Source organism: Lissotriton helveticus, chromosome 1_1 (genome assembly GCF_964261635.1).
Source record: "Lissotriton helveticus chromosome 1_1, aLisHel1.1, whole genome shotgun sequence".
Taxonomy (NCBI): Eukaryota; Metazoa; Chordata; class Amphibia; order Caudata; family Salamandridae; genus Lissotriton; species Lissotriton helveticus.
Window position 1 is genome coordinate 1,034,950,328 of NC_136057.1, and position 27,266 is coordinate 1,034,977,593.

At 46.5% G+C, this 27,266-nt stretch overlaps 1 pseudogene; it reads right to left on the minus strand.

Annotated features, from left to right (window-relative positions):
• Positions 1–400: 400 nt before the first annotated feature.
• LOC144763357 (forkhead box protein F2-like) lies at positions 401–27,266 on the minus strand (annotated as a pseudogene).

Genomic DNA, 27,266 nt, shown 5'->3' on the forward strand with positions numbered 1-27,266 from the left:
AAGTCAGGCTGGAAGAATATACATCTCTAGCCTAGAAACAGAGTACAAATATGTGATGGCCTCCCTAGAACAGTGTTTGAGGCACTTCTCATTCATCAGTGTGAGGCGGACCACAGCAGCAGACTGGAGGGGTGGTGCTTTTGGGAATCAGTTTCCTTCTTTGGTTGGAAACAAAATCTCAAGTCCTGCTACAATTTTGCTTGGACTACACCCGAGAGGGGTTTGACGAAAGGGTCTATCAATGAGCCAAAGCGGGTACCCCAAATTAAGAACAGCATCCAGTAGTCCAAATAGAGAAAGCTGTGCCAAGAAGCAAGATCATCAAGCAATGAGGTAATAGGTCGTCAGGTGCTATGTGTTGACCTTCTCTACACTGCTTCTGTACCATTTAGTATTTACCTTAGTAGGCACATGGGTCATCTTCATCAAGTGCAATCCCAAAGTAGAAACCCCACTGCCTAGAGGACATGTGAATGTGCAATTTCCTGCATGCCATGACTTGTGTCGGAATGAACTTGAACCGCTGAGCATCTGCTGAAATTTCCAGCAACCAAAGCATGTTCATAGAACACTTAAAGATGGTACCAGTGTGACCAGAGGTCAAACTCTGGAATTCTGGTGCACAGGCACTGGGTGACATCTCTAATCCCCTGTCGGATACATGTAACAATCTCGCCTAAAAAACTAGCATTATGATTTGTTTGGAAATGGCTCTACACCCATTTTAGTAGTTGGTTTGGGTGGGCCCACATGACCACCTTCATAGGTCACCAACAGCTGCATCACCAACAGATGTGGAGGACTGCAACTGGCATTACCCATGGTCACTGAAGCCGCTTTATAATATGTTCTCTAACAAGGGCAGCTTGTAAGCGAAAATCGCTATCCCCCTGCATGTACTGGGTCAGAGCAGAAGAACTGTATGAAACATCCTTTGTGGTCAGCACGCATGGGCAGCAATTAATGGTGGAGAGCATAACTGTAAAGAAATGCTAACTAAGCAAATCAATTTGGGAGTATGCTTGTGTGACCGTAGACGCACGGGGAAGGGTGATGCAGAACGGGATGGGTGCAAATTTCCAGAAGGGATACTGCCCGGACCACAAGTTCCAGAGTGCACCAAGACAGTTATTTAGAGACCGGAAGAATCTGTGCAAGTGCAGCCTGCATACACTACAGCAACAGAAATTTTCAAGGTTGGGACAACCTTACAACAGGTAGTAGGCATGCTGGGAACACAATAAGTCATCCGTGCATGAAGGTTTTGAATATCCCCTTTGAAGCAATTTAAACGAGACCTGTGGAGAAAATGGAATTTGAGGCAGGCACAAAAAGAAATAATAAAAAAACAAGGCAATCGTTTACTAGTAGATTTCATTAATGGCGGGAGTAATATTAAGACCTAGTGTTTCAATGCAATTTCTATCATGCCTTGCAATCCATTTAAGGGCCTGCTGCAAGATCCGTACCGTCGTCTTCATGCTGCACTTCACTGTGGGCTCTGAGGTCATTGTGCCTGTGTCGCGAACACGCAGACAAACTGGAAGAATGGTAGGAATAGGAGGCAGAGCTGCCCCCGTCTCTGGAGGAAAAATACTTTATATTGTCTTGGTCGGCTGATCCGCTGTCAGATCTACAACAAGCTTTATCCGTGGAGCCAACGGGGAGGGAGGGGGGAGGGAGTGAACGCGCGCGATGCGTGCGTGCAAATCTCCTGTCCTGCGTGCGCGTAGACAGGGAGGGAGGAGGAGAGAGGGAGCAAGCCGAGCCCTACGCACGTGAACATCTCCTGTTCAAGCGCGCGTCCACATTGCCAGTCCGTCTCTTGCGCGTGCCCATCTCTTATCTCGCATGAGCAGCAACTCCGTAACAATACTTCTCGCTGGCGGCAGCGCTTCACGCTGCGTTCACCAGGCTCTACCTAAAAAGGTGCAGAGACACAGATTTTGAAGTGTGTTTATAACATCCGGAGAGATTAAAGTGGGAATTAAAAGTGGGATCCATCCACTTTGTGAGACCAGACAGGCTGATGAATCTAGATGTTCTCATGTAATGCCAAATCGGTTCCTTTATCATCGCCTCCTTCCTCTGTATCATTTATTTTCATCATAGTAATCAGTCTTATTGTAGGCTGGCCAGGAGGTGACAGTGCTGGGTCTGGGGCTTCACGGTGTGGCCATGCGCCAGTGCGGTGGATGCTATGACATGTTTTCCCACACCTAGCTATGCTGAAGGAAAAATATATGTAATTTGCCTAAAAGGTGTATGGTTTTGCTATACATTTGATCACACATATCTAAATGACATATAAACTACGCAGTTATCGTTGTTAGTAGTATTACTGTTATTATCATTAGAGATAATAATAATACAAATAATATAAGAAAATTAGATAAAATAAGGATATACAATGCTATAATATTTAATAATAACAGTAATATGGTTTCTTGAACTAGTATAATAACCAAATAATATACATTAATTTTACTGATATATGCAGACAGAAGCCAACTATTTTCCTGTCTATTTTTAAATATGGAAAAATGCAGAAAATAGGTCTTTTGGATGATTCGCACTACTGTCAATCATGAGTGCCAGGACAGGGGGTGTACAGATTGACAGGTAGGGTACTTAAAAAAAAAAAAGATTTCCTATTGAAGCTTAAATATCTACGGTGCAAATGTTTAAATATTACTATTTTACTGTAAATGTCTACAACCTGTTGAATACTCAAACATGAGTATATATTTGTTAGCCAAATAAATTTGGAACTATTCCTACTGTAGCTCCTTTTTTCACTGAATACAAAATAAATATCGATAAATGAAAATAAAATGAGCAAAAAATAAATATGGATAAATACAGATGTAAAGATCATAAAACTATGCATCCTAAATATAATGTCATAGTACCATATAAATTATTATTTTTATTATTTTTATTATTTACTAGTATGCGTAATAATAATAATAACATACTTTAAATTGAATTTAGATATTTAAATAATATTAACTTATTGTTTCGATAAAATAATTTCATCAATTATAAGAATAGCCAACAATGTTCCAAAGAGTAATCCTCACCGTCTGTTAAATGACAGGAACTACAAAATTGCTATTCACTGCAGAGGTATACTGAAGACATTAAATCTAACAGGTTAAAATGTTTCATAAAATCAACAAATAATCTGTTTCACCCCCGCAAAAAAAATATATAGAGATGTATATACATAAACCATTCAGGAATCTTCTTGAATAAATTATAAATGGGTTAATTTCCTTCATTTTGCAAGCAATGCTGGACAGATAGTCAAAACATTTTCTAATGACTCTGTTAATGAATTACATAGTTAAAAAATCCTTTTGAGTCGATGTTTTAATCATCTATCATCACATTGTGAGGGGCTACAACCTCATAAATAATAAAAATTTCTTTTTAACTTTAGCTGTTGGGAACTATCAAGATATGCTTGCCTCTTCTGAGTATAGGTATCCATAGCCAAGTGTGCATTGTCCCTAAGCCTTATGTCGACCCCATCATCATCACTAAAAGCTGTTTCCGTTATGCCTAACGTCACCATTTCTTTAATTTCTAACAGTGTGTATTCTGATATTACATTCCAAGCTGGAATACACAAGACATGGTTTAGTGTTAGAGTACTACATAATTCCTAATTATGATACTACTTCTACCTTCAGTGTATCCGAATTGGCATTAATGCATTATTTAAGATAACACAAAAGTTGGATATCATACAAGGCTGTTATCTTATTTTGACCTCGTTTCAAGCATATCTGTGACTCTGAAATTGCATTGCAAAGATTCAGTCATTGGCGAATTGGCTTGATAGCTGTTAAATTTAACTTTCCCAAATGCAGTAGAGTCCGCATATAAAACCACGGTCTGAACGCTTTTTTTAAATAGCACTTTTCCATTAGCTCACCCCTTTTTATATTTAAAAAGTAGTGTCACACGTTACTCACTCCTAATGAGCGTTGCTTCGGTTCCTTTAAATGATTTTTCCAATGTAACATCTTGTCCAGGATAACCCTGTATGGTGACTGTGAGAGTCAAGAGATTGAGATTTGGTGAGGGGAGTTGGCCTAACGGCTAGGACGCTCGACCTTGATTCTGGGGAACTGGTTTCGAGTCTTGGCAATGAGCTGAACATCCTGTGATTCTGCAGTAATCACTTAATCTCCCTGTGCCTAACAAAAATGAATGTGTGTCCTCATGTAACGTAACTGGTGCTCTGATGCTCGATTTGGGTCAAGTTTGCGCTATATAAAACTCTGCAAAAAAAAAGATGTTCAATTTATGACTTCACTGCTAGTAATTGCATCCCTCCTGAAATAACATTATCTTTATTTGTCAAGGTGATCTCAATATGATTCACTTGGTTATACAGCTGTATCTTCTTAATTGGTCTTTGTGAATCAATTAAAGTGTAAGTCAGATTTTTTTATGGATACAATTCAATATTTCAAATTTTATAATTTGTGAGAAAGTGCCATCTTTCTTGCCTTGGTATGCCCCCACTTTTTTCTGAACTGCTGATGTGCTTAGACTGAGTGTGCCCTGGGTCCCTGCCAATCAGGTACCCAGGGCCTGTGTTCCTTCCCTAAAAACTATGCTGAAACAAAATACCCAATTAGCATCTCTGGCCCCCTGTCAGCCCCTAGTAAATGGTACCCTAGGTACCCAGGGCCTGGTGGCCAGAGAAGACCCCTGAGGGCTGCAGCACTGATTGTGCCACCCTACGGGGCCCTGTACCCTGGTACCCACACCCTGCCTTTGCAGGCTGAGTGCCTAAGTACAAAACTAAAACAAGAGTCGACATGGCACACATCCCTGTGTGCCATGCTCGCAGAACCCACTGCCCTGGCATACCCCAGTCACCCCTCTAGCTGGGTGCCCTATGCCAGAGGTGAGGGCACAGGTGCATGAGCCCAGTGCCCCTACAGTACCCAGGACCATTCCTGGGCACTGTAAGTGCAGTAAGGCCATTTATGAGAATATGGTGCTGGGAGGTAGTCATTACGAACTCCACAGTACCATATTGGCTACACTGAAGACTGACGAGTTTGGTATCAAACTTCTCAGCACATTAAACCCACACTGATACCAGTATGGGATTTAATGTAACATGCATGAGAGGGCATCTCAGAGATGCCCTCCAAAACCCGAACCTACAATCCACGTCTGGGCTGAGTGGCTGCAGAGGCTGCCACACAGCAGACATGTTGCTGGACCCCTGGGTGGAGAGCCCCCCGCTCTCCTGGGTCTGCAACAAAGCACATCCTGGGCGAGGTGCTATGTCTCCTCCCCCAGGATGGACAGGGGGAAGCTTCAAAGGTATACCACCTCTGAGAGCTTTTCCAGACTATTTGCTGTACCCAGCAACCAGCCCCCACCAGTCCTACCCCCAATCTGGCGGGAAGACTGGCAGGAAAAACCACATCAGGAAGGGGGTGTGCCAACCTGTGCCAACTCCACCCCTCAGGTGGAGGAGGCGAGGTGAAGCACGACCCCAGGCTCCGGACATCTTGTAGATGGGGAGTCCTGCCCAATCCCAGCTAGGCTCCTGCCCCTTTCCCACAGGAGAGGAGCAGGCTAGGGGGTGTACTCACCCCAGGACAGGGACCCATTAGTCCCTGCCCTTGCCCTACCTGTAACTCCCCTAAATTTAGTATTCAGGGGCTCCCTGAACCTTCCTTCCTCAGATCCCGATTATCAAAAAAGAAGAAAGAAGATCAAGAAGAAGAAGACCCGCCGTGCAGCTGCTAACAACAGGACAACAACAACTGACTTAGCCCCAGCCCTACCGGCCTGTTGATCCTGGAAACTGCTCCTGCCTAAACCCGGTGACCTCCGCGGATAGCAACCTTCGGACACCCAGAGGACCTGCCTGCCTTGACCCTCTCGACGATTGGGACTCCCATCAGCAGAGGCTCTGCTACAACAACCCACCTGGTGCCCACCAGGAAGCTCCGGACCAGCCCACTCTGCACCAGCCGAGCCCGGGCCCGGCCAACCTGAACCAAGACCACGAGGACGTCCCCCGGCGACTGGGACCCGAGGTCCAGTGCAAAAAGACCTTCCTCGACGAACCAACCAACGCCTGCAGACTCAGAACCAGGGGCCACCCCAACCGCGACCAGCCGAGGGTAAGCTTTTCCGACACCCAAAGACACCCCTGCACCCGGCGCCCTTCAGCCCCCTGTGCCTCCCTTTGGGGTACCTACCTGTGCTCCAACATCCCAACTTACCTCTCGAAGTGCTGGTCGCCCCTGGAGAGTCACCGTCCCCGAGCCTGCAGCCTTTGTTCCTTTTTCAAGATCCTTATTGGATAACATTGAGCGCCCGGCGGCTCAAAAGCACCCTGCACCCAGCCGCCCGAGTGCCGCTGGCTGTGACCTCTTTGCCCTATCCTACTTCCCCTCTTGCCCAGAGCAAGTGACCAGGAGCCCAGCTCCCAGAGCCGCGTGGCCTGCTAGCCAGCAGCCACCAACCAAAGGCCCCCTTTCCCTCATTGGATAACATTGGGCCTATCTACCTCTGCACCCGGCCGCTCCTGCGCCACTGGGACTGACCTAACTGTACTCACCTGACCCTGGGGGACCCCTGAGTCTATGCCCAGAACCCTGATTTCACCAACCAAGTACTCACCTGGAAACCGGTAATTCACTTACCTGCCATTGGATAACATTGACCCATTTTTGACTCGAAAATGTTCTAAGTGTGAAGTTTTGAAAACTGAAAATATTCCTATAAAATCAGCCAAAGTCCGAATTCGAAAATACTCACCTGTGATCAGGAGAGAAGCCAGTACTGTACCTTTCAGCCCAGTACTGAATCACAAAAGTAATCCCTAGCGGGTTTACTAGTAACCTGTATTTTCTCCATAGGAACCCATTTTCTGCTTTTCTATGAAATTTCTTCTGTCTACTTTTGAAAACTGCAAATATTCTTTAAAAATCGTACGACATACTGAAACGCAATTACCTACCTGTTTTGAGCTAAGCCCCCAGTGCTGGCCCTAGGAGACTAGTGCTGGGATACAAAAGTAACGCGATCGTACTTTACCTGTTACCTGAATTTCCTCCCATTGAATAACATTGTGAGAATCACCTCGAAAAGTTTCAAGTGTGAACTTTTAAAACAGCTTTATATTCAGGAGATCTAGTCCTGGAACTACCAAAGTAATCCCTAAAGTAATCAACTGTACTTTCCTATGAAAACCCATTGAGCTCAATGCTAGAGTGTGTTTCAGAACTGTATTGCTATTAGCTAACCTGTGATTATTATGTGTACAAACGTGTTGCTCCTCTGCAAAGTAATTACCTGAGAGTACTCGTAATGTGAAAAGTATATTTTTATAACTGTCGGTTCTAAAAATAAAACACCTATATCTAAGGATATAATTATAATTGGCCTGGAGTTCAGTTCTTGAGTGTGTGAAACCTTTTGCTGACTGTGTGTGTACAACAAATGCTTTACACCGTCCTCTGGTACTGCCTTACTGCTCGACCAAGCTACCACTTTGGAGAGTAAGGTCAGTTCTGACTTTAACCTCTGTTAAACCTTTGGGGTTTGTGGACTCTATACACACTGTACTGCCTTATTGTCCAGTATATATAGAGCCACCTTCTCACATTGGTGGATCAGCGGTGGGATACAAACTTGCATTTGTTGGACTACTTGGTTACCATCTGATGACACGACAGAACTCATAAATTGCCTTTAGAATTCTGAAATTGGTCTTTTCCAAAAATACTAAAAATCTGATAGGGCCTTGCTTAAGTCCCATTAGAATTTTGTGAAAATAAAAGTCACTATAAGCTAGGGTAGAGGGTTAGAACTATCAGGTTAGAATGTCTCAACAGAACCCAGCTGTTAGTGAAGATAATACAAACATGGTGGAGGAACTCGACCTCACACCCTACTTTCATCTGGACTTCAAGGAATTGAGGGCCCTATGCAAAGTAAAGAAAATAACTGTAGGTCTGCATCCAACCAAACAAAAGCTCCAAGAGCTCCTGGCTGAGTATGCAAAAGACCACTCCTCTGAGCAGGGTGACACCCAGCTAGAGGAAGAAGGAGTGGATGAGGAGGAGGACACTGATAATCCCCCAATAATTCCTTGGGAGGAGGGGGTCCCTGTACCCCTGACTCCAAGAATCAATCTCTGGGAGCCTAGGGACCACACAGGTGGACTAGTCCCCAGGGAACACATTGGGGAAAGCCCCAGTGAAGAGGAAAGCTTCCTAGCAAAGTTGGCCAAGAGGTTAGACCTAGAGACCAGGCTCCTGGCTCTAGAAAAAGAAAGAAAAGAGATGGGCCTAGCCCCCATCTCTGGTGGCAGCAATACCCATGACAAGGGTATAGAGCAATCTTATGACCCTAAAATCTCCAAATTTGAGGAAGGTGATGACATCACCAAGTGGTTCACAGCCTTTGAGAGGGCTTGTGATATCAGACAGCTAAAGAAACCTCTCTGGGGGGTACTCCTGTGGGAACTGTTCTCTGGTAACTGCAGAGACAGACTTCTGACCCTCTCTGGGCCAGATGCATGGTCCTATGATCTCATGAAGAAGACTCTGATTGAGGGATTTGGACTCACCACTGAGGAGGACAGAATTAGGTTCAGGGGGGCTCACAAAACCCAGACCCAATCCTGGATAGATTTTGTAGACTACTCAGTAAAGACACTGGATGGTTGGTTAACTGGACACAACGTGCATGACTTTACTGGACTGTATAATTTGTTTATGAAGGAACACATTTTGAGTAATTGCACAAATGAAAAGTTACCTCAGCATTTGGTAGAACTAGGTCTAATTTCTCCCGAAGAATTGGGAAAGAAGGCAGACCACTGGGTCAAGACTAGGGTGACAAGGACAGCCACTGGGGGTGACCAAAAGAAGGTGGTCACAACCCCCCCCCAGGGGAAAGGTGGTGAGAATCCCCAAGATAAAAAGTCTGAGTCTTCCAAAGGTCCCCAAAAACCTGTTCAGGTGGGAGGGTTCCAATCTACTCCCTATGTGCCTCAGCCCTATAGGGGAAGAAACGTTGAACTATAAGAAGTTGGGACATTTAACTGTAGACAAGAACTGCCCCTACAACAAAGCCCCTAAGGCACCCTTTCCAGCTACTCCAGGGACAGTTAATCTACAGATGGCATCAGAGGAGTGCCCAGAGCAAATCTGGGAATACACTCAGGCTAGTCTGGTCTGCTTGGGGAACATGGAGGTTGCCAGTGTGGCTGGGTGGCCAACCAACTGTAACAGATATATGCAATACCCCTCCATCAATGGAAGTAGAAGCCCTGAGGGATACAGGTGCCAGCATCACTATGGTAAGGGAAAAGCTGGTTTCCTCAGAGCAATACCTGATTGGGAAAACCTACCCAGTCACCAATGCTGACAGCATTATCACCCAACACCCCCTAGCTATGGTAACATTAGGATGGGGGGAGGTTACTGGCCTGAAACTGGTAGTGGTCTCACCACAATTGCCAGCTGACTGTTTGCTTGGGAATGACCTGGAGACCTCAGCCTGGGCTGAAGTTGAGCAAGTAACCCATGCAGCCATGCTGGGTATCCCTAGATTGGTGTGTGTCCAAACCAGAGCACAGAGCAAAAAGTAGGGTGAACAAGTGGGTTTGGAGCCTGAAAGTATGGCCCAACCAACCAAGAGAAAAGCTTGAGCCTTACCAGGCTGGACCCCTGGGCCCAGGGGGACCCACTAGGGAAAAGCTGTGCCAGGGCCAGCGAGACTGCCCCACTCTTGAAAGCCTGAGGCAGCAAGCAGCTGCAGAAGCAAAGGGAGATGTCAGTGGTACCTACAGAGCTTATTGGGAAGAGGGATTACTGTATGCTGAGGCAAGAAACCCCAATCCTGGAGCTACCAGGAGAGTGGTAGTGCCACAGCAGTACAGGGAGTCCCTCCTAACTTTGGCTCACGACATCCCCCTAGCTGGACACCTGGGGCAAACTAAAACTTGGGAAAGGTTGGTTAGCCACTTTTACTGGCCCCAGATGAACCAAAAATTGAAGGAGTTTGTGAGCACCTGTGTTACTTGTCAGGCCAGTGGCAAGACAGGTGACAAGCCAAAGGCCCCCCTGATACCACTACCAGTGGTGGGGTGCCCTTTGAAAGGGTAGGTGTGGACATTGTGGGTCCCACAGCCTCAGGGAACAAATTCATTCTAGTAGTAGTGGATCATGCTACTAGGTACCCTCAAGCAATTCCCCTTAGGGTGACTACATCTACTGCAGTAGCCAAAGCCCTCCTAGGTGTCTTCACCAGGGTAGGGTTTCCTAAGGAGGTGGTCTCAGACAGAGGTACCAACTTCATGTCTGCTTACCTAAAAGACATGTGTACGGAGTGTGGGGTGCAGTTCAAGTTTACTACCCCATACCACCCAAAAACCAATGGTCTTGTAGAAAGGTTCAACAAAACAGTGAAAGGTATGATCATGGGGCTCCCTGAAAGACTCAAAAGGAGGTGGGATGTCCTGTTGCCATGCCTGCTTTTCACTTATAGGGAAGTGCCACAGAAGGGAGTGGGGTTTTCACCCTTTGAACTTCTGTTTGGTCATCCTGTAAGGGGATCACTCTGTCTTGTAAAGGAGGGTTGGGAGAGGCCTCTCCAAGAACCCAAACAGCACATTGTGGACTATGTGCTTGACTTAAGGTCCAGAATGGCTGAGTACATGGATAAGGCATCTAAAAATCTTGAGGCCAGCCAGGAGCTGCAGAAGCACTGGTATGACCAAAAAGCTGCCATGGTTGAATTTCAACCTGGGCAACAGGTGTGGGTTTTGGAGCCAGTGGCACCAAGGGCTCTCCAAGACAAATGGAGTGGCCCTTACCCTATCCTGGAAAAAAGAGTGAGGTCACTTACTTCAGGACCTGGGCACCAGCAGGACACCCAAAAGGGTTATCCATGTGAACCGCCTGAAACTCTACCATGACAGGGCTGACCTCACCATGCTGATGGTGACTGATGAGGAACAGGAAGCAGAGAGTGAACCCCTCCCTGATCTCCTCTCTACCAGCCCAAAAGATGGGTCAGTGGATGGAGTAGTCTTTTCAGACACCCTCACTACCCAACAGCAGGCTGACTGCAAGCAAGTCTTACAGCAGTTTGCTAGCATCGTTTCCTTGACCCCTGGCTGGACCAGCTGGTGTACCCATGATGTGGACACTGGTGACAGTAACCCTGTCAAAAACATGATCTATCGACAATCAGACCAAGTCAAGGAAAGCATCAAAGCTGAAGTCAGCAAGATGCTGGAGCTAGCGGTGATTGAACCCTCTGAAAGCGCCTGGGCCAGCCCAGTGGATCTACCCCCAGATTCATCATTGTCCTCTTTTGCGAGTCCTTATAGCGATTATTAAGGAATCGCTATTAAAGACTCGCAAAACGGGATTCATGTAGAAATCGCAATATTATTTGCGATTTCTACAGCTTCCTTATTTGCGATTAGCAAATTGCTAATCGCAAATAAGGAATGACTCCCCATTCATTCCTATGGGCCTAAAGGTCCATAGGAATGAATGGGGAGTCATTCCTTATTTGCGATTAGCAGGGCCGTTTCTAGGTATTTTGCCGCCCTAGGCTAGAATTGAAAAATGCCGCCCACTCCCTTTTACTACCATAACTCTTTCCCTATGTCGTCCAGGCTAGAGAGGCACACCCTCTACTGTCGAACCCTTCTATCTTATTCTCATTTACTATCAGGAAACACGATTACAACAGTCAGTCCTGCAAACAACCTCAACGAAAGGCCCAGGCTAGACCGTTACGGTAGCCATACACTCACAGAACTAAGTACACGGATGGGCAATAGAGCCTTGTGTTTAAATACCACCGAGGCGTCAAGTGCACCTCGTTTTCAAAACCAGAAACAACAAAAATAGAAACTTGCACCATCTTCCAAGGCTACACCTAGTGGTTTTGCCAACTCTTGTTTTTTCTCTCACTGAGGCACCTGAAATAGTTATCATCTACCATTGCTTGGGGTGCCACACACTTGGCTAAATAAGGAGCCTGGATTACAAATCGTGGTCTCCTGCTCAGCAGCCACGATTTTACCGCATCCGCTCTCTGTAATACACCAGACTACGATAAAAAAGTTAATTTTCCGTTTCTTGTAAAATCCCATTTACACACAACATGATGTAGGGGAGTGCATGTGAGGAGTATTTTAAGAGCTCAGCAGTTTGGCGTATGAAGAAACAGGGGTACTGGGATTGTAAATGGGTGTCCCCAGGACCACACTGTTGATGAAACAGGAAGCGGGGTCTACCTGTTGGCATGTGAAACTCCGATGCTAGCGGGTACAAAAGGTCTGCTTTTCACTATATACGGAATTGAAGTATTTAAAATAATTTATTATCCGTTTAGAATCAACGCATACAAATGTATATGCGAGCAGGTCACACAGTAAAGAAACAATCTTTGCAGTGTCCGAGTGCTAAATTTGGTCTATATCTCCTCCTCAAAGCCGAATTTTTCCTGATAGAAATCGATGAATGATTAGATGGATCCATGAATGGCTGGATAGATGGATTATTCTGTGAGTGAACAGAGGAATGTTAGAAGTGAAGAATAAACTGTGCAGATAAATTAGTTAATGGAAACATACTCGTTTAAACGAGAAGTGATTGCATGGCTATGTTGTGAATGCATTAACAAATGTGCGCATGAATTAATACATGGATGTGTGAAGTAACAAGATAATGAATGCATGCGCAAAGGAGTTCGATGGCACGCACTGAGCTCCATAGTCTGGTTGCTAAAGATGAGACCCCGTAGATAAAAAACATTGTGCAAAACTCCATTTTTAAACAAGATTACCCCCCCTCCAGCTGAAACCCCCTTAGCTAACAGCAGCGCTCACCTGAGAGCTCCTCTCTTGTGTTCTGGTGCAGGCCACCCCCGAGTGCATCCCCATTGCAGGAGTGCCACTAGGAGGCAAGGGCTGCTGCTTCATGTAGGCTCTGGCCCCCGAGTAGCTCCAGTGCACCTGAGGGCTGGCATAAGGCGAGTGGCAGTCCATTGCGCTTGCCAGGGCAGTCGAGGAGGGCAGGGGGTGGCTGCTGCCGCCGCTCTCTGGCAATTTGTCCCCCCCAACTCCCCGGAGTGGCAGCAGGCCATGTAGATGGAGCCAGGGCTAGCGGGCATGTGGTGGGCGACGGCGCCGCCGAGCCCTTCCAGGCCTACGGAGCCGTAGCCACCCGAGTGGCAGCCCAGCGGGGCCAGGGGCACCTGGGAGTCCAAGGCCCTGAAACTCAGTCCGCTGACCATGCAGTACTTGGCGCATGGTGGGCTTCAGAGCCTGGCACTTGCGCCGGAAGCCGCAGGACTGCCGCCTTAAGGAACCCTCCTCGAACATGAACTCGGAGGCCGGTAGTGGCCCTTGCCGGGCACGCCCAGGCCCTTGGACAGCTTGAAGAAGCATTCGTTGAGGGAGAGGTTGTGGCGCACTAAGTTCTTCCAGCCCTGGTTGGCACCGCGGAAGAAGGGGAAGCGCGGCTGCAGGAACTGGTAGATCTCGCTCAGCATCAGGTGCCGCGCCGGCGCGCTCTGGATGGCCAAGAAGATCAGCGTGATGTAGGAGTAGGGTGGCTTCTCAGGCCGCACACAGCTTCTTGGCTTCGATGAAGCTGGTGGCTCCGTGGGGCAGGTGGCGGGCTCAGCAGGCCCTGCTGTGCGGCTCCACCGGGGCTGCAGGGCCGCAGAGGGGTCCGGGGGAGCAGGTGCTGCTGGTGCGCAGGGCCGTTACTACCATTAGGCAAGACTGGGCGGGCGACTAGCTTTACTTTCGTAGGTTCAAATTTGAAGAAAAATTCCCCTTTTTGCCGCCCTAGCCCTTTTGCCGCCCTAGGCGGCTGCCTAGTCTTGCCTAATGGTAGAAATGGCCCTGGCGATTAGCAATTTGCTAATCGCAAATAAGGATGCGATTTCAAGGGTGCCAGGGGTGTCCAAAGGACACCCTGTAGCACCCCTGAAATTTAAATGTAGACTGATGTTGCGCACACACATGTCCAAAGGACATGTGTGTGTGTGTAACATACAACTTAGAAAAATGCACTAAAGTGCATTTTTCGCTATTTACCACGAAGTCAGACTTCGCGGTAAATAGCGGCCAATAACAGCGATTTCGCAATTCAAAAATGGTTCATGAATTGCATTTAAGGAATCTCAAATAGAGATTCCTTCAATGCAATTCCTCACAATTTAGCGATTTCCCAATTTGCGATTTTTGCATTTGGGGTGATGAATCCCAAATGCAAAAATTGCGCTTGCAAAGGGCCAGATTCTCAGAATCTGGCCATTTGCGAGCCGGTTTTCCATTGATGAATCTGGCTGCTAGTCCCCAAACCTCATCAACAGGGTGGAAAGAGAGAGATGAGGTTCTGTGTGGACTATAGAGGGCTCAACTCTGTCACCAAGACAGATGCTCACCCCATTGCAAGAGCAGATGAGTTGATAGACAAACTAGGGGCAGCCAAATTTCTAAGCACCTTTGACTTGACTGCAGGGTACTGGCAAATTGGCATGGCCCAAGGAGCCAAAGGGAAAACAGCATTCTCCACCCCTGATGGGCACTATCAGTTTACTGTGATGCCTTTTGGGTTAAAGAATGCCCCTGCCACCTTTCAGAGGTTGGTGAATCAAGTCCTGACTGGGTTGGAATCCTTCAGTGCAGCATATCTTGATGATATTGCTGTCTTTAGCTCCACCTGGCAGGATCACCTGATCCACCTTGGGAAGGTTCTGCAAGCCCTGCAATCTGCAGGACTGAATGCCAGATAGGGCAAGGCACTGTGGTGTACTTGGGCCACCTTGTTGGTGGAGGCCAAGTCCAACCCTTACAGGCCAAGATCCAGAGCATCCTGGACTGCGCAGCTCCAACCACCCAGACTCAAGTCAGGGCATTCCTTGGCTTGACTGGATATTACAGAACGTTTCTGAAAGGTTATGGGTCTATTGTGGCTCCCCTCACAGAACTCACCTCCAAGAAAATGCCCAAGAAAGTAAACGGGACTGTTAGCTGCCAAAAGGCTTTTGACACCCTGAAAGAAGCAATGTGCTCAGCACCCATTCTAAAAGCACCAGACTACTCCAAGCAGTTCCTAGTGGAGACTGATGCCTCAGAACTGGGAATAGGAGCAGTCCTCTCCCAGATCAATGAGGAAGGCCAAGACCAACCTGTTGCTTTCATAAGCAGGAGGCTACTCCCCAGAGAGCAGCGTTGGAGTGCCATTGAGAGGGAGGCCTTTGCTGTGGTTTGGTCCCTGAAGAAGTTGAGGCCCTACCTGGTTGGGACTCACTTCCTGGTTCAAACTGACCACAGACCTCTCAGATGGCTAATGCAAATGAAAGGGGAAAATCCAAAACGACTGAGATGGTCCATCTCCCTACAGGGTATGGACTTTGAAGTGGAACACCGACCAGGGACTGCCCATGCCAATGCAGATGGACTTTCCAGATTCTTCCACTTAGACAATGAAGACTCCCCAGGGCAAGGTTAGTCTCATCACCTTTCGTTTGGGGGGGGGGGGGGGGGCGGGGGGGGGGGGGTATGTGTGAGAAAGTGCCATCTTTCTTGCCTTGGTATGCCCCCACGTTTTTCTTAACTGCTGATGTGCTTAGACTGAGTGTGCCCTGGGTCCCTGCCAATCAGGTACCTAGGGCCTGTGTTCCTTCCCTAAAAACTATGCTGAAACAAAATGCCCAATTGGCATCTCCGGACCCCTGTCAGCCCCTAGTAAATGGTACCCTAGGTACCCAGGGCCTGGTGGCCAGAGAAGACCCCTGAGGGTTGCAGCACTGATTGTGCCACCCTCAGGGGCCCTGTACCCTGGTAGCCACACCCTGCCTTGGCAGGCTGAGTGCCAAAGTACAGAACTAAAACAAGAGTCGACATGGCACACATCCCTGTGTGCCATGCCCATAGAACCCACTGCCCTGGCATACCTCAGTCACCCCTCTAGCTGGGTGCCCTATGCCAGAGGTGAGGGCACAGGTGCATGAGCCCTGTGCCCCTACAGTACCCAGGACCATTCCTGGGCACTGTAAGTGCAGTAATGCCATTTAAGAGTATATGGTGCTGGGAGGTTGTCATTACGAACTCCACAGTACCATAATGGCTACACTGAAGACTGACAAGTTTGGTATCAAACTTCTCAGCACATTAAACCCGCACTGATGCCAGTATGGGATTTAATGTAACATGCACGAGAGGGCATCTCAGCCCAGCAACCAGCCCCGCACCAGTCCTACCCCCAGTCATGGGGGAAGACTGGTGGGAAAAACCACGTCAGGAAGGGGGGGGGGGTGCCAACTTGTGCCAACTCCACCCCTCAGGTGGAGGCGAGGTGAAGCACGACCCCGGTCTCCGGCCATCTTGTAGATGGGGAGTCCTGCCCAATCCCAGCTAGGCTCTTGCCCCCCCTCCCACAGGAGAGGAGCAGGCTAGGGGGTCCCTGAACCTTCCTTCCTCAGACCCCGATATCAAAAAAGAAGAAAGAAGATCAAGAAGAAGAAGACCCGCGGTGCAGCTGCTAACAACAGGACAACAACGGACTTGGCCCCAGCCCTACCGGCCTATTGATCATGGAACCTGCTCCTGCCTAAACCCGGCGACCTCTGCGGACAGCAACCTTGGGACACCCAGAGGACCTGCCTGCCTTGACCCTCTCGACGATTGGGACTCCCATCAGCAGAGGCTCTGCTGCAACAACCCACCTGGTGCCCACCAGGAAGCTCCGGACCAGCCCACTCTGCACCAGCCGAGCCCGGGTGGGCCAACCCGAACTACGACCACGAGGACGTCCCCCTGGTGACTGGGACCCGAAGTCCAGTGCCCAAAGACCCTCCTCAACGAACCAGCCGCCGCCTGCAGACTCTGAATCAGGGGCCACCCCAACCGCGACCAGCCGAGGGTAAGCTTTTCCGACACCCAAAGACACCCCTGCACCCGGCGCCCTACAGCCCCCTGTACCTCCCTTTGGGATACCTACCTGTGCTCCAACATCCCAACTTACCTCTCGAAGTGCTGGTCGCCCCCGGAGAGTCACCATCCCCGAGCCTGCAGCCTTTGTTCCTTTTTCAAGATCCTCATTGGATAACATTGAGCTCCCGACGGCTCAAAAACACCCTGCACCCAGCCGCCCGAGTGCCGCTGGCTGTGACCTCTTTGCCATATCCTACTTCCCCCCTTGCCCAGACCAACCGAAGGCCCCCTTTCCCTCATTGGGCCTACCTACTTCTGCACCCGGCCGCGATCGTACTTTACCTGTTACCTGAATTTCCTCCCATTGAATAACATTGTGAGAATCACCTCGAACAGTTTCTAAGTGTGAACTTTTAAAACAGCTTTATATTCAGGAAAAATCATCACTGTAACTAAAACGTTTTTGCTAATCTGGTTTCAGCTTAGACCCCAGGATTGAATCCAATATCTAGTCTTGGAACTACCAAAGTAATCCCTAAAGTAATCAACTGTACTTTCCTATGAAAACCCATTGAGCTCAATGCTAGAGTGTGTTTCAGAACTGTATTGCTATTAGCTAACCTGTGATTATTATGTGTACAAACTTGTTGCTCCTCTGCAAAGTAATTACCTGAGAGTACTCGTAATGCGAAAAGTATATTTTTATAACTGTCGGTTCAAAACAAAAAACACCTTTATCTAAGGATATAATAATAATTGGCCTGGAGTTCATTTCTTGGAGTTCATTCCTTTTGCTGACTGAGTGTGTACAATAAATGCTTTACACCGTCCTCTGGTACTGCCTTACTGCTCGACCAAGCTACCACTTTGGAGAGTAAGGTCAGTTCTGACTTTAACCTCTATTAAACCTTTGGGGTTTGTGGACTCTATACACACTGTACTGCCTTATTGTCCAGTATATATAGAGCCACCTTCTCACATCATTTAAGTCAACTTACTACTGTTGAAGGCCTTTATGCAAATATACTGAATCACATAGTGTGAATGTAAATGCGCTCCAACATTGTCATTAAGTTGAGAAAGATGCAAGACAAAAGCGGGATTAAGACCCCATGACCCCAGGAAGCATCTATACTTACTCCACGTTTTGCTGATCTTCCCCCTACTAACCTGTTGTTAGTTCTGATGTAAGTAGATCTCTGCTCCCATTTCACAACAAACCACTAACCTCTCACAGTAGTTAGGCCTTGGTCTTAAACAGTTATTATAGTCTTACCCCGAATGCTCCTCCGGCCTATCTCAATTCCCACAAACAGCTGCAATCTTAGTTCCAGATAAGAATTTAGTACCACAATCTCTAGGCACTAACCCAGCTCTAGTCTTGTCTGACCTCCAAAATCCTGCTGTGATGCTTTGTGTGTGGCATCTTTGTTTAGAAGTACAATAGAGAATGCTTTCAATAAAATGGTGGTGGGGTGACAAAATATAATATGAGACATAAAGGGAGATGTCTGGGCTTGATACCATCTGGACAGACACCTCACAGCTGCCATGAATCCTTTAGTTTGGGTGCTTCCAGGGTTTGGGTGGCTTCCAAGGTATTGCAAGAGTTATGTTCCGAGCCTGTTTGATTTATACCACCTGCGATTTAGACAGAGCGCCTTTTGTTCTTATGTTATTTTCATGTGTCTTCCTTTGCTAATACAGCTTTACTGGGACTTCCAGCTGTTGGACTGCGATGGGGACAATGCTCTTTCAATCGAAGACACAAAGCTGCTCCTGGAAAGGGCACAGGAATCTCAGGTTACTAACAAAACATGGCTCGACTTCCTGGGAGAATGTGCGCCCAGCAAAACCAGTGTATCCTGGGACGTTTTAGAGGTAAAGACAGGTCATATTATAACAGAACTCATTCAGAGACGTGACAGATGTGAAATAACATCATATGTAACACAGCATGTTCCTTGTAAGCCATTCATGAAGAGGAAGTGTTACACATAAAAATGGTCTTATTTTTTCTTCATAGAACCAGATATCCAGGGGTGACCTGTCAAATGCTAAATGTAATATAGCTTCACGTTTTATTCTGCATGAGATCAAGAGTCTATGAGCCTGGAAGTGGTAGTAGGAAAGTGACCACTGAAAGCTCTCAAATGTATCCTCTGTGTTATTCAGCGCACATCGGGTGGACATGGGAAGCTTGGAATTGCCAGAGTAAAATAGATTTTCAATATTACTGGAAAATCTTTGAAGCAAGAAGGCTTCATATGTTTGACAAACACCCAGTCACCTTGAAGAAACCTCATTGGTTCGAATCTCCAAGGAAGCTCTGGAGTTTCTATATATATTACATGTTTTTTTTTATTATAGTAATGTCAGTCCAATTTTTTCAAAGTTTCTTGGGATAAAAGTTTCAGAGTTTACATTTAATTATTTTTCCCTTTTAAAACAGTGCCTGAAATTCTTTACATTTAAAATGGCATTGTCCACTGAGGAAGAGTCAAATACTTTGAGTTTGTACGAACCCATTTCCTCCCCAAATAGTTTCCTTTACTTATTTTGCACTAACATTTTCTGGGCCCCACAAAATGCTACCAAGTCGGTTGTCTCCTTGGTTTCTGTCAAATGCCCCAATTGTTGAAAGGTATCTTTCATTACACTGTGTCCGACTCTTCCTTGCCAAAGTCTTTACATTATGACAGTGAATTATCTCAGGGAAGTAGAAAACCTGCTTGGGTTGGATTGAAATTTCATTTTTTGCCCTTCCCCTTGCCATGAGGATATAAATGCTTGACCTTTCAATCGTACGTCCACTTCGAAATGTCCGGTTTCGTGTACCCAATTAGTTTCACAAGATCCAAACGGACTGTACAGGAGGTTAGGAGAGATGCAACTTAGGGATGTGACAAGGAAGAATGGAACTCAATGTAATGAAGGTTACCCGTAAGTGATCAAGACATTATCACCTTGCCCCATGTCTCCGTCTCAGTTTGTAAATTGTAAGGATATACAAAGTCTTTGACCTACAACCGTCATTAGTCGCCCACACGGCATGCACAACACAGGATTATTGTATATAAATTGGTTCCCAAATACCACGCAGTAAATATGTGACTGTTTAATAACCCTTCATGTCAGTGGCTTCAAGCAGAATGAGTGTTTAATTTGAGCATGTGGTTCCCGGTGGTGCCCACCAGCACTCCTTTTTGGAGACTGGCACCTCTCCAGTATTAGGGTGTCTTTCATAGATTCACAAGCCTGAATCATTCCCCGTCGCCGGAGTGGGAGTCCCACGGTATATAAAAAGCAGTAATATGCAATAATATCCTTAGAAAAACTTGGTAATAACCAACCAGGAAGTAAAGTAGCCCAAGCTACAAGAGTAAAAACTTCCACACTCATGACTATCCTAGTCATTTTGTATAGACCAAACTGCAGCCAATCAGGCGACAGCACCTACTAGAATGTTCTCCCCAGAGGCTCAGGCTCTCAGATTTTCTACTGCACGTCGTGTGAAGGGAGTCTCCCTGAGCTCTGCTCAGTTTTCTTCAATTTTCTTCATTTTTCTTCTAGGCTCGTCGACGGTAGGCTCGTCGACGGTAGGCTCGTCAACGGTGGGCTCGTCGACGGTGGCCTCGTCGACGGTGGCCTCGTCGACGGTAGGCTCGTCGACGGTAGGCTCGTCGACGGTAGGCTCGTCGACCGTGAGCTCTGTAGACGGTAGGCTCGTTCATAGACGGTGACCTCCGTGGATGGTGAGTTCCGTAGACGGTGAGCTCCGAAGACGGTGAGCTCCGTAGACGGTGAGCTCCGTAGACGGTGAGCTCCGTAAACTGTGGGCTCCGTAGACTGTGGGCTCCGTAGACTGTGGGCTCCGTAGACTGTGAGCTCCGTAGACTGTGAGCTCCGTAGACGGTGGGCTCCGTAGACGGTGGGCTCCGTAGACGGTGAGCTCCGTAGATGGTGAGCTCCGTAGACGGTGGGCTCCGTAGACGGTGAGCTCTGTAGACGGTGAGCTCTGTAGACGTGAGCTCTGTAGACGGTGAGCTCTGTAGACGGTGAGCTCTGTAGATGGTGAGCTATGTAGATGGTGAGCTCTGTAGACGGTGAGCTATGTAGATGGTGAGCTCTGAAGACGGTGAGCTCTGTAGACGGTGAGCTCTGTAGACGGTGAGCTCCGTAGACGGTGAGCTCCGTAGACGGTGAGCTTCATCAACATTCAGCTTCGACACCAGTTGACTTCGTTAACGGACAGTGCTTTTGTAGACGATTTATTTCGTCAACGGCAGCTTTCCACTACATCCACGTAATGGCGTGATGGCTTTTACTTCCGCCATTATTCTTCTTGGACAGCACATAGCCGTATGAGCATGTTTTTTCTTCAGATCAGAATTATGTATTTCTGACAGCAAGACTGCCACGGCCTGTACCATGGCGGGATTACGTCTTCTCTTACAACTGGAGTTCTTTTGCATTCACCTTCGGTGAATATTGGAGGTTTTCTCCTCCTTATGAAGAGAGCGGCGAATCGTTTTCCCCCTTTCCCCTCGTCCTGGGGAAACCACAGAAACATGTTCGTTCATTTCCTATCATAGACTTTATTTAGAAAGAAGGTGTTAAACTCATGCAGGGGCCACACTCTGTGCCGGCGTTTTTTCCACGCCTTGACAAGACATGTGAAGCTCCCTACTATTCACCTGCTTTTCTAGTCTCTCAGCCTACCCTGACTCAGTCATTACTCAGGCGGCACAGCGATTATCTTGCAAGTCAGTGGGCAGGTATGCCGCCAGATGTGCTCTGACATGTTGGCGCTAGTAGAACTTATTCCAGAATCCTCCAGGCCTCATACTTTGAATATCCTGCAGGAGGGAGAGCGAGAGAGAGAAGTGCATCAGAAATAATACTCTGTGCAGCGTACATTGCGTGTACAGGTTTTCGACAGCTCGCAAGAGGGGCAGTCTGGCGAAGACATTTTTGCTTCAATGCTACGTCTTTCGCAAAAAAGTTCAGAGTTCAATACTTCTAAGAAACAATGGATTACCTTGAACCCACCTTTATTCCCTCCAAAAACATTGGAGGTCTAATATCTCACTTTTATTCCAATTGGTCATGGGTGACAGAGGACCGTTGGGTTTTTAAACGTCATGCCCAAGGGCACACTCTAGAATTTGTCCAATTTCCCTTTTTCTACACCTCCAAAGGGATCTCCACCTTTCTCATCTACGGGAGTCGTTTGCACAAGTGTCTATATGGATACAAACAGAGACCGTCGGAGTGGTTCCGAATCTCCAACAGCGTTAGGGTTTACTATCAGTTCCTCCTCAACAAGCAAATCAGGAAAGTAGCGCATGATTTTAGATCTTTGCGCAAACTTTACCAATGTTGTACCTCAAGAAAGTCCTAAGTTCTTATGCCAGAACGACTTTATACCTACTTTCAACCTCCAAGATGTCTATTTTGATGTGCCAATACATCCTAAGCACAGGAAGTGGCTACGCTTTACAATAGGTACAAAACATTTTCAATTAAAGTCCTACCTTTTGGACTTAGGTCGGCTTCATTGTCTTTACGTAGATCCTGGCACCAGTGGCAGCCTATCTACGTCTGCAAGGCATACAAATTCTTCATTACTGAGACAACTGTATAATAAGGGCTCGCTCTTATTTACAAGCAGTCCAGCACACCCAGACTTGTCAGTCACTGTTTCAAAACCTGGTTTTCAATAAATCATGACAAGTCCCAACTAGTACTAGCTCCGATATGAACGTTTCTCGGAGCATCAATCCATACAAACCTAGCAAAGGTGTTTGTCTCACACGAACGACGGGCCTGCAGCTCCCACTTGGTGGTTCTTCTACGTACAAAAAAGTCTGTTTCAGTAGATCCTCAGTCATTCCTGGCCACAGCCTCCACCTGCATCCCGTTGGTTCCAAACTGCAGATTACACATGAGGAAATTGCTAGAGGGGCTAGACAAGAAGTGGTTGCAGGTCTCCAGTTCAATCGATGATCTCATTCTAATCACTCCTCGGATGCAAGAGGCCTTTTGGTTTGATGGGTCCAAGAAAGAAATTTGTAGAAGGTGTGTGCGCTTCCTTCAAGAAGCGCCAAAGTTACACAATCACCACAGACGCATCCCTCGAGTGTTGGGGAGCATGTCTTCAAGGGCTGAAGGTCAGCGGGAAATGGAACCCTCAACAAAAGGCTTGGCACATCAATCTGCTAGAGCTAGGTGCCATCTTCTTAGCCCTCAAATCCTTTCGTGCAATCATTCAAGGGGCCACAGTATTGGTTCGCTCAGACAATACTTCAAGTATGCATTACTTAAACAGGCAGGGAAGAACGAGGTTGGTTCTTCTATCTCATGAAGCCCAAGAGATATGGGCTTGGGCGATGCGACACAGGATCAATCTCTTGGCTGTTCATGTGCCGTGAGTTGCAAATGTGCTTGCGGACACCCTCAGCAGGTCAACGGTGTCCAACAACGAATAGGAACTGCATCAGCCAACAGCGGATCGAATATTCCAGCAGTGGGGTCATCCCGATCTGGACCGCTTTGCGACAAAAAAGAACAGCAAATGCCTGTTTTCTTTGCAAGCTGGCTTCCCCACAGGGACTCGCAAGGGAAGGCATTTTCGATAAACTGGTCTCAAATATATGCTTACGCCTTTCCTCCGATACCGTTGGTTCCGGGAGTTCTCCGGAAGATGAAGAAAGAGCCATGTCGCTTGATTCTCATTGCCCCCAGGTGGCCTCGCCAATACTGGTTCACCGAACTTCTTCTCCTCTCTGAGTGCGATCCAATACAGTTTCGACCAATACCGAATCTCCTCTCCATTCAGAATGGTCAGATTTGCCATCTGGATCCGGCCTCTCTAAAATTAGCAGCTTGGCGTTCTGAGCACCTTGAATTAGCTCATCTGAATATCTTGACGGATTGTAAGGAGGTACTGCCTTACGCAAGAGCACCTGCTAAAATAAAGACATACAGACTTTAATGGAAAATAATCTGCATTTGGTGTTAATCTGCTGGGGTTCACCCATTTCATGCAACGCCGGACCAGATATTACCTTTTTTTCTTGCACTTGGCAAGATCAGGCTTATCTCATGCAACGTTGAAGGTCTTTTTGGCAGCCATTTCAAGGTAACGTCAGGATGGGTCCACCTCTCTTTATTCTTCAAGAATACAACAGTTCTTTAGGGACTATTCAGAATGTTTCCTCCTGTACGTCGTCCCCCTCAATCATGGCATTTTAATGTAGTATTAGCGCAGCTCACGTGCCACCCAGTTGAGCCAATTCACAGGGTGTATTTCAAATTCCTAACATGGAACGTTTCTCTTTTGGTAGCATTAACTTCATCTAGAAGAGTCAGTGATGTTGAAGCTGTCACCGTCAATTCACCTTTCTGACAATTCACGTCCAATTCTGTGGTGCTACGTACAAACCCAAGGTTTATGCCTAAGGTGCCTTCGGTTTTTCACCTGAACGAACCAGTCATCTTAAAGACGTTTTTTCCTAGTCCGCAATCCCCTGCGGAGAGGGCATTACATACCCTTGCATCAGAAGATGTTTAAAATTCTATTTGCAAAGGACCTCTGCCATTCGCAAATCTGATCAACTGTTTATTGCCTATGGAAAGATCGGCAAGGACAAGCAGTGTCTAAACAAACCATAGCTAGATGGATTTCTGCAGCTATTGACTTTTGCCATCTTCAAGCTGGAAGACCTTTACAGACAATTCCAAGAGCTCACTCTGCAAGAGCTGTTTCTTCCTCGACTGCTCTTTTCGCTGGAGTTCCTCGTCAGCAAATCTGCAGAGCAGCGACTTGGTCCAGCAGACATACTTTCACCAGGCATTATTGTTCGGATGCTGCCAGCGAGGCTGATACGTCAGTGGGTCAAACGGTTCTACGAAATCTTTTCAGATAAGACGAGCCTCTGTTTTTCCCTCCTCCTCTGTACTGCTTTCCAGACGCTTATTCCATGCCTAAGTTGGGTGCATTCTCATGTGATTGCAAGTTTTTTCATGCATATATGAATATTGGCATTTTATTATGTGAATGTATATGCTTGCTATATACAAACGTGTGTTACAAATAGCGTCTACCAAGCATTATTTCGGTACTGCTATCTACTCTGATTCAGGCATGTGAATCTATGAAAGACACCCTAATACTGGAGAAGAACAATAGTTACTTACCTGTAATCTGTGGTTCTCCAGTATTGGTGTCTTTCATAGATTCACATGCAACCCGCCCACCTCCCCTCTGAGGCTCTTTAGGCTAGGATGTTTTAGCTTCACTCCTGTGCGAGAAAATCTGAGAGCCTGAGCCTCTGGGGAGAACATTCTAGTGGGTGCTGTCGCCTGATTGGCTGCAGTTTGGTCTATACAAAATGACTAGGATAGTCATGAGTGTGGAAGTTTTTACTCTTGTAGCTTGGGCTACTTTACTTCCTGGTTAGTTATTACCAAGTTTTTCTAAGGATATTATTGCATATTACTGCTTTTTATATACCGTGAGACTCCCACTCCGACGACGGGGAATGATTCAGGCATGTGAATCTATGAAAGACACCAATACTGGAGAACCACAGATTACAGGTAAGTAACTATTGTTCTTATTTACCATCATCAGACATTTCCCGAAAGAGCGAGGGGAAAAAACACAAAGTGGGAAGACTGAGGAAAGAAAAGTAAAAAAAAAACTGTCACAAAGGGAGAAAGCAGGAACTTGCAAGAGTGAGTAAAGGTGGAGGGAGTGTCTAAAAGTGGACTCAATATGCCTGAGGTAAATTCAAGACTACACAGATTGGGATTTGGCACACTGACAATTAACAGCAATGGCCTTGGGCTTCTGAGCACAGTTTTGGGTACAAGTACCTATTCTTTTTCAGATTAAGCACTGCTTGGACTTACAGTTTTAACTTATAGTGCAATACCATCAATCTCTGCACGTTAATAATATTAAAAGGTATCAAAGCACAATATGACCCAAAGTGGCACCTACTGGGACACAACGAAACAGCAGCAGTGAGATAGGTGTCCAACCTACAGGATCCAGTATGCTTAAGATAAGAGAAGAGAGGAGCAGGGATATCACTAAACAAAGATATTCACTTCCCCATACAATGTTTGTTAAGGGGAGCCACGCAGTAACAAACATGCCAGACATCAAGGCAAAAAGAAAAACCCCTTAACAATAAAGTGATAATCTGGCACAGGATAACAAAAGCACCCTACAAAATAACTGCAGAACATCAAACCTCTTTAAGGATAGTAACTCTTGCAACTCTTAAACCAGGCCAGTACTCTTATGCAGGTCAGATCAAGGGAGTAGCCATAAAATTAAAATAACTCAATAACTCCCATTTGAACCATACCACTAATCATGCCAAAGATATCTAAAGCGCAAGTAAATCTGACCATTAGGAAAGTTCCCTTCACCCTTCTATTTTCATTTTCCTTCCATCTTTCTATTCATCCATCATTTCCTCATTCTATCTATTCATACATTTATTTGTCCATCCTTCACCTTTCCATCCACCCTTTCATGTATACAGCTGTCCTTTCATGCAATTACCCATCTATCTGTCCTTTCACCCACTCATCCTTTCACTATTCCCTAGGTGTCTATTCTTCCTCCTTTGATCCATTCACATATGTATCCTTTTACCCTTCCATTAATCCTTTCGTTCTTATATTCATTCTCATGCCTCCTTTCACCCTTCTATGCCACCTTTCACCTTTTCTTCCTTATTCCGATCATATTTCTTTCATTTCTCTACCCGTTCTTTCTTTCAAAACATCTTTTTTCTTTCACCTTACATCTGCTTTGCTTTCTGTCTTGTGCTCACTTTTTCTAGTTGTCCTTTTCTGTATTTTCTCCTATTGTCATCACTTCATAAATTCTATGTCTGATGTATTTGCTGTGCAGCCTGAATAACATCAGACTTGCACAGCTATTTCTCTGCATAGCTCAGCGCCTGGTGCAGTAAAGCCAGCCCTGATATTCACTCACCATGAAGTTAAATAGTTTAAACGTCTGTTGACGCTAAGTTGCAGGACATTTGTCAAGTGTAATAATTTCTATGTAATGTTTTTTAAACTGTTTAACTTTGTGGTGAGTGAACATGGTGCAGCAATGCATCGAAGAAGAGCAGATGTCTGTGGCAGCCCATGCAGGTAAGTGCAGTGGGGCGGCATGGGGGTGGTGAGGTGGAAGTGACAAACAATGGGATAAGGAAAATAAATGAATAAATAAATAGAGCCACTTACCTTGCGCTCGCTGCAT